The following is an 8,816-nucleotide window of genomic DNA, read 5'->3' on the forward strand; positions in this document are numbered from 1 at the left end:
AGAGGGTTACACAGAGCACTGAATTCCAAGACACTCCCTTTGCCTTTCTCTCTTTCCTTTATGTAAGTGTAGCCCACTCCCAAAACCGTTTTCTTTTTGCTACACTACATCTTGAGTACTGGGGCCACAGGCAGCTACTGGGGACAGTTCAGCACAGGCTGCAAAGCTGCTGAGGGGCTTGGAGCATCTCTGTGAGGAGGAAAGGCTGAGAGCCCTGGGGCTGGTGAGCCTGGAGAAGAGCAGCCCCAGAGGGGATCTGAGCAATGCTCAGCAACAGATAAAGGGTGGGGGGCAAGAGGCTGGGGTCAGACTCTTGTCAGTGGTGCCCAGGGACAGGACAAGGGGCAGTCGGCACAAATTGAACATGAGGAAAAAATTCTTTGTTGTGAGGGTGCTGGAGGCCTGGAGCAGGCTGCCCTGAGAGGTTGTGGAGTCTCCTTGTCTGGAGAGATTCCAACTCCCCCTGGCCATTGTGATCCTGGGCAAGCTGCTGTGGGTACCCTGCTTTAGCAGGGGGGTTGGACTGGATGATCTCCAGAGGTTCCTTCCAACCCTCACCATGCTGGGGTTCTGTGATTCTGTGGGGAGCACCTTTGCAAGTGTTACTGCCTAGCAGTCAGTCCTGCAGCTCACTTAGAGTCATAGAATTGTTAGGGTTGGAAGGGACCCCAAGGATCACCTAGTTCCAAACTCCCAGAGCGACATCCAGCCTGGCTGCAAAACCCTCCAGGGATGAGGCTTCCACCACCTCCCTGAGCAACCTCTGCCAGTGTCTCACCGCCCTCATGGGGGAAGAATTTCTTCTAGACATCCGATCAGAATCTCTCCTCTAGCTTGGATCCATTCCCCCCAGTCCTATCACTCCCTGACACCCTCAAAAGTCCCTCCCCACATTTCTTGGAGCCCCCTTCAGATCCTGGAAGGCCACAAGAAGGTCTCCTGGGAATCTTCTCCAGACTGAACAGCCCCAACTCTCTCAGTCAGTCTGCACAGGTGAGCAGCTGCAGCTTCATCTCATAAAAGTCTGGGTTTAGGCTGATGTGGTTTTTGCTGGCAGCTTCCTTGGGTTAGATCAGGCCACATAATGCATGGTCTGGTATGTCCCTTGCACAGCTCCCAGCTCCAAGGTTCACTGGAGCTCACTCATTGCTGCCTCTCCGGTTAGTTATTCCCATCTACCCAAGGAATCCTGCTTTAGTCTAATTGTGGGCACAGAGTTTGCTGAGCAGATGAGAACCCACTGTCCAGCTAAGTGCCTTTATAGTGCCTCTGGCCAGCAGACACAGCTCTGCTGCTGCTCTGGCCAGGACCCAGGCTACACCTAGAGTAGAGGAGAAGCCTCAAGGTGTTTCCTTTTCATCCAGCGTGCTAGGGATGCAACCTCCTCAGCCAGACTTGGCAGTTCTGTGGGGGATAATGAAGGCTGAAAAGCATTGTTTATGTTCAAGAATCCTCTAAATAGACCAGAAAAATACTCCCCTTGTCATTCTTAAAGATCCTCTGCTGCCACTTATGGTGATTGGAGCTCCATTTACAGGTGTTGGGTTTGTGTTTTGTTTTTTTTTTTTCTTTCCATTTGAAAGCATTTCAGTCTTGGAAAGAACTGAACAGATCAGAGTTCACTTCCCCATTTTGGGTGCTTGATGTAATGCTTTGCTTCTGCCAAGGTTTTTCCCAAGCACATCATTTGCTGTGCTGCTGGACTAACAAACTTTGGTTTCTGTAAGTGAAGGAGCAGTGCCTCACCTGGAAAGGTAATGAGATTTCTGCAAGATGAATATGTATGGTAAGCCCTTGGGATTCAGTACAAGTGTGAAAAGCAGGCAGTGGATTAGGAGAAGAAAAAAAGATGAAGATAAACTGTTAAGATCATTTTTCAAAGTGATTAATTTTGAGAGTTTGGAGTCCACCCTCCAGAGAACTGTCCAGGCATTGCCTTTCATACTCTGCATTAGCTCGATCTCAATCCATTAGCCTTCCCTCAACTTTTCAAAGCCTGCAGGATTTCTTCCTGTCCCCTCAAAATACATGAAAAGAATGAAAACAAAACCTTCCCTGCCTGCATGCCTGTTCTTAGAAGCTTTCCCAGCAGCCCTCTTTCAAAACACTTGTTGTCACTCACTGTATCACAGCATCACAGAATCAGAGTACATGAGAGGTTGGAAGGGAGCTCCAGAGATCACTCAGTCCAAACCCCTGCCAGAGCAGGAGCACCCAGGAGAATGTGCACAGAAATGCATCCAGGTGAGTTGGGAATGTGTCCAGAGAAGGAGACTCCACAATCTCTCTGGGCAGCCTGCTCCATGGCTCTGTCACCCTCACACCAAAGAAGTTTCTCCTCATGTTGAGCTGAAACCTTCTCTGTTCCAGTTTGTCTCCATTGCTCCTTGGCTTATTGCTGTGCACCACCCACAAGAGCCTGGCCCCCTCCACTTGCCCCCCAGCCCTCAGCTCTTGATAGACATTGATCAGATCCCTCTCAGCCTTCTCTTCTCCACACTAAACAGCCCCAGGGCTCTCAGCCTCTCTTCCCAGGGGAGATGCTCAAGTCCCCTAAGCATCCTCCTGCCTCTCCCTTGGACTCTTTCCAGCAGGTCTCTGTCTCTCTTGAACTGGGGAGCCCAGAACTGGACACAGGATTGCAGCTGTGGTCTCAGCAGGGCAGAGCAGAGGGGGAGCAGAACCTCCCTAGCCCTGCTGGCCACACTTTGCTTGCTACCCCCAGGATGCCTTTGGCTCTCTTGGCCACCAGGGCACATTGCTGTCCCATGCAGAACTTGCTGCCCACCAGCACTCCAAGGTCTTTCTCCATGGAGCTGCTTTCCAGCATGGCAGCCCCCAACCCTTACTGGTGCCTGCTCTGATTCCGCCCCAGATGCAGGACCCTGCAGGACTATTTTTTTCCATGCTGTGTGCTGCTGAAGAGTTTTGCAGTTGGCAGTGAATGTTTCCCACGTTGTTCTAATAAATGCACAATCAATAAACCAATTCAGCTGTTTATTCTGAGCAATATAGGCTCTTGGCCTGAATAAGCAGTTCTTCTAGAAGGTATTTAGAGCTTCCCAGATTCCAGCCCCTCACTTTATTTCTAAGGAACTTAACCCTTAGAAATCACTTCTGGAAAATGATGAATCAGCCTTTATTCCTAAGTGCTTTTTCTTCACCTGTCCTTTCTGTGTCCCTCAGTTATCCCAGGCTCACAGGATGTTAGGGGTTGGAAGGGACCTCTGGAGATCATCAAGTCCAACCCCCCTGCCAGAGCAGGACCAGAGAATCCAGCACAGCTCACACAGGAACACATCCAGACAGGGCTGCAAAGGCTCCACAGAAGGAGACTCCTCAACCTCTCTGGGCAGCCTGTTCCAGTGCTCTGGGACCCTCACAGTGAAGAAGTTCCTCCTCATGTTGAGGTGGAACCTCCTGTGCTGCAGTTTCCATCCATTGCCCCTTGTCCTATCCCAGGGTGCAAGTGAGCAGAGCCTGTCCCTGTCCCTTCCTTCCTGACCCCCAGCCCTCAGCTATTGATAGACATTGATCAGATCCCCTCTCAGCCTTCTCCTCTGCAGACTGAACAGCCCCAGGGCTCTCAGCTCCAGTCCCTTCAGCATCCTTGGAGCCCTCCCTTGGACTCTCTCTAGCAGTTCCCTGCCTCTCTGTGCTGCCCCAGCACAGAACTGGATACAATATTCCAGCTGTGGCCTCAGCAGGGCAGAGTAGAGATGGAGGAGAACCTCCCTGGCTCTGCTGGACACACTCCTCTGAATGCTGTTTTCTGGGAAGGAGGAAAGAGCTTTGCTTACAAGAAATAATTTCTTCTTGCGTGACTGTTTTTCTTTGCGTAACTTCAGAAGGACTGGGTGAGCGTTGTGAGAGGTCTGTCATGAGGCTATAGATGTCTTAGAGCTAAGTGGCTGTAGTTTAATCTCCTCCTGTGACAAGGTGACCTGTGAAGTGTCTGAGGGGAAGGCTGTGGATGTGACTACATGAACTTTACTCCATCATTTGACACTGCCTCTCACTTCATTCTCCTGGAGAAACTGCTCAGAGACAGGGCAAGGTGCAGTGGCTGCACCTTGGCTGCAAATCTGAAGATGAGGAGAAATTTCTTTGCTGTGAGGGTGCTGGAGGCCTGGAGCAGGCTGCCCTGAGAGGTTGTGGAGTTTCCTTGTCTGGAAAGATTCCAACCCCCACTGGCCATTGTGATCCTGGGCAAGCTGCTGTGGGTGCCCTGCTTTAGCAGGGGGGGTTGGACTGGATGATGTCCAGAGGTCCCTTCCAACCCTCACCATGCTGGGGTTCTGTGATACAGCATTGCTGTGGCTCCTGTAAATGTGCTGTCTTCTACTGAAGCACAAATAACCTTGAATTCCACTTCAGCAAGACCAAGTGCAAGGCCCTGCAGCTGGGTCAGGGCAATCCCAAGTACTGATATAGGCTGGGCAGGGACTGACTGGAGAGCAGCCCTGAAGAAAAGGCCTTGGGGTGCTGGTGGAGGAGAAGCTCAGCAGGAGCCAGCAGTGAGCACTTGCAGCCCAGAGAGCCAAGCAGAGCCTGGGCTGCAGCAAGAGAAGTGTGGCCAGCAGGGCCAGGGAGGGGATTCTCCCCCTCTGCTCCACTCTGCTGAGACCACACCTGGAGCTCTGGGTCCAGTTCTGGAGCCTCTGTTCCAGGAAGGATCTGGAGGTGCTGGAAGGTGTCCAGAGAAGGGCCATGAGGATGAGCAGAGGGCTGGAGCTGCTCTGCTCTGGAGCGGACTTAGAGAGTTGGGGTTGTTCAGTCTGGAGAAGAGAAGGCTCCCAGGATCCCCAGCCCAGCTGCAGGACCTTGCACTGGCTCTTGTTGAACCTCATGAGGTTGTCATGGGCTCATCTCTCCAGCTTTTCTAGGTCCCTTCCCTCCAGCCTGTCTGCTACACCACACAGCTTGGTGTCATCACCAAATTGCTGAGGCTGCCTCACTGCCACTGTCCATGTCACCAACAAAGATGCTGAACAAGCCTGGTCCCGGCACTGATCCCTGAAGGACTCCACTTGTCCCTGGCCTCCACTTGGACATGGACCCACTGACAGCCACTCTTTGGGTGCAGCAATCAAGCCAGTTCTTTATCCACTGAATGGTCCATCCATCAAACCCAGACTGCACCAGCTTGGAGAGCAGGATGTGGTGTGGGACAGTGTGAAAGGCTTTGCTCAGGTCGAGGCCAGTTGCTCAGCCTTCATCTCTTAAGGTTGTGACCTTGTCATAGCAGGCCACCAGATTTGTCAGGCAGGATTTGCCCTTGGTGAAGCCATGCTGACTGTACCCAATCACCTCTTCATTATTCATTGATGTTGGTAACAGAGTCCTCCATGCAGCAGTGGAAGCAATTAGAGCCATCCCCACAGTCCCCCTTCTCTAGAGGCAGCAGCACCGTTGCATGCAAAGTAGCCCAGCGAGGCCTCTTTGCTCTCTCTCACAGTGTGAACTGCCTGTGAGAGCTGCCAATGTACCTACTGCATCCTGTCCTTCAGTGCACTCTGCTGCTCTGAGCTGTTAGCTCTTGCCTTCAGCTTCAAAAAGGAAACAATTTAGGTGGCAGATAAAGTAATAGTTGGGCAGAGCTTTGTCAGCAGTCTAGGAACCAGCAAGGGGAAGAAGAAGAAAAAAAATGGAAAACCAACTGTGCAAGTTATGAGAAAGTACTCAAAGTGCTTCTAAGGATCTGGTTTCTGCTACCACTTAGTGACAAACTCAGCCAAACATCCATGACTGTGGCCTGGGGCTGCACCTCGAGACTGCTGAAGCTTTTCACACGCAGCACTGGAGGCATCAGCTGCCATAAGAAGCAGTTCTGAGGGAGCTGTGAGCGTGCTGCTTGGGGGCTGAGAAGTGCTGAAACAGAGCAAAATCCCTGCCTAGGCTGCACTCCTGACTCCCTGGGGCACGGGGGGGTGCTCACAGCCCAGAGTGGGGGTGCAGGGCAGAGACAGAGGGAGTGGGAGAGAGGAGAACAACTTTATTAAAGATGACTGCTCCTGCGAGCAGGGAAGAGGAGGGAGAAGATTAGAGGAGCTGCTGACTGTGCTACAGAGAGAGCAGATGTTGAAGGTTAATGGAGCATTAGCAAAAGAAAGAGAATCAAAGTCTCCTAATACCTGGTGTGGTTATTTCAGTCAGAGGATCCTTTACAGAAATGCAGCAGGGTTTAATTGCAGCTGAAATTTAAAGGTAAGGTGCTGCTTGGCCTTGTTTAGCATAAAGGGTTCCAGCAGAGTCATCCTTGGCTCCAGGGTTGCCCTCTGTGGATTTCTCACTTTCAGCAGGATCACTGTTGCTGTGGCTATCATCAACCTTATTTAACTTTATTGAGAGCAGGTTTGAAGACTTGGGGATGGTGGTTGATGACAGACTCCCCAGGAGCTAGCAATGGTCTCTGGCAGGCAGCTGTGTGCTGAGCTGCATCCAAAGCAGGGAGAGCAGCAGCAGAGGGAGGGGATTCTGCCCCTCTGCTCTGCTCAGACTCCACCTGCAGCAATGCCTCCAGTTCCAGAAGGACATGGAGCTGCTGGAGTGGGTCCAGAGGAGGGCCCAAAGATGATCAGAGGTCTGGAGAACAGGCTGAGGAAGTTGGCCCTATTCAAGCTGGAGAAGAGAAGATTCTGGGGAGACCTTAGGGCAGCCTTCCACTACCTGAAGAGGGCTACAAGGAAGCTGGGGAGGGACTTGTAGTGATAGGACAAGAGGGAATGGCTTTGAGCTCAAGAGCTGTGGCCAGACTGGAAACAACCCAACATTTCAATTTGATTTCTTGCTGCCTTGGCTCATGTAATGGTGTCCTCGTCCTCAAGGAAGAGCTTGTGAAAAGTAAACCCAAATACTAATGTGGTGTTTCTGCTTGTTTCTCTTTTCAGCTGTATCTGCTTTCATCTGGGATCTTCAGATGCTATCCACCATGCAAGAAACTCTTCAGTTCTGCCTCTTCTGCCTCCATCATTGCTAGGTATGTGATCAGGGGTTTTTATCCTTTTCTTTCAACAGTTTTCCAGCAACTTCTGGGTTTTATTTAAAGCCAAAAGAAATAAATGTAGGCTCTGGGGGATGAGAAGCTCAGCATGAGCTGTCAATGTGCACTTGCAGCCCAGAAAGACAACCAGATCCTGGACTGCAGCAAGAGAAGTGTGGCCAGCAGGTCAAGGGAGGTGATTCTCCCCCTCTGCTCCACACTGCTGAGACCCCACCTGGAGCTCTGTGTCCAGTTCTAGAGCTCCTATTACAAGAGGGATCTGGACATGCTGGAAGGTGTCCAGAGAAGGGCCACCAGGATGAGCAGAGGGCTGGAGCACCTCTCCTATGAGGACAGACTGAAAGAGTTGGAGCTGTTCAGTCTGGAGAAGAGAAGGCTCTGAGGTGACCTTCTTGTGGCTTTTCAGTATCTGAAGGGGGCTACAAGAAAGCTGGGGAGGGACTTTTTAGGCTATCAGGTAGTGATAGGACTGGGGGGAATGGAATAAAGCTGGAAGTGGGGAGATTCAGACTGGACATGAGGAAGAAGTTCTTCCCCATGAGAGTGGTGAGAGCCTGGAATGGGTTGTCCAGGGAGGTGGTTGAGGCCCCATCCCTGGAGGTGTTTAAGGCCAGGCTGGATGAGGCTCTGGCCAGCCTGATCTAGTGTGAGGTGTCCCTGCCCATGGCAGGGGGGTTGGAACTGGCTGAGCCTTGTGGTCCCTTCCAACCCTGACTGATTCTGTGATTTGGTGATTCTTGGTGATTTCAGCTGAAGGCTGTCAGCTGATGATGGTTGAGGGTCTGTTCCTTTTGCTCTCTGTGGCTTGCTTATAAACTCACACTTCCCCTGCTGGTGTGTGTTATTTAACCTCCTCGCTGCTTCTTTTAATTCTGTAAATATTTGGGGGATACAGATTGCAACAGAAAAGAGACAGAAATCCCCAAGGCTTGGTTTTGGTTGGAAAAAGAACTTTGCATTACTGAGGCCAACCAAGTGCAAGGTCCTGCATCTGGGCTGGGGCAATCTCACCCACAGTGAGGGTGTTGGAGCCCTGGAGCAGGCTGCCCAGAGAGGTTGTGGAGTCTCCTTCTCTGGAGACTTTCCAAACCCCACCTGGATGCATTCCTGTGCAGATTCTCCTGGGTCATCCTGCTCTAGCAGGGGGGTTGGACTGGATGATCTCTGGAGGTCCCTTTCAACCTGTAATATACTTTGATACTATGGATGGGCTTGGACCTAGATCTGGCAGCTATGAGGAGGCAGTGGGGTCTCCAGAGTCTAGATGTTGTGGTCCTGCTCTGACAGGGGGGTTGGACTTGATGATCTCTGGAGGTCCCTTCCAATCCCTAACATCCTGTGATCCATCTGTCTTGGTTAAAAAATTACTTTTTAGAAATAAAAGTATAGATTCAGGGGGGAGAACAAAAAGCCTAAGATGACTGTGAGTTTTCTTGTGTGAACTCATCAGCAGGGATGGAATGGAGCTGGTTGGTGGAGGGTATCATAATAAGACAAGGAACAATGGGTTCAAACTAGAACAGAGAAGATTTCACCTCAACATGAGGAGAAACTTCTTTACAGTGAAGGTGACAGAGCCCTGGAACAGGCTGCCCAGGGGGGTTGTGGAGTCTCCTTCTCTGGAGAGTTTCAAAACCCAGCTGGATCCATTCCTGTGCAGACTCCCCTAAGTGATCCTGCTCTGGCAGGGGGGTTGGACCTGATGATCTCTGGAGGTCCCTTCTAACCTCTGATATACTGTGAGACTGTGATAATAAGAGTCCCTCACATACACCTCACTCCTCCAAAGCCCTAGCACTGGAAAACCACCCTG

Source organism: Indicator indicator, chromosome 4 (genome assembly GCF_027791375.1).
Source record: "Indicator indicator isolate 239-I01 chromosome 4, UM_Iind_1.1, whole genome shotgun sequence".
Classification (NCBI taxonomy): domain Eukaryota; kingdom Metazoa; phylum Chordata; class Aves; order Piciformes; family Indicatoridae; genus Indicator; species Indicator indicator.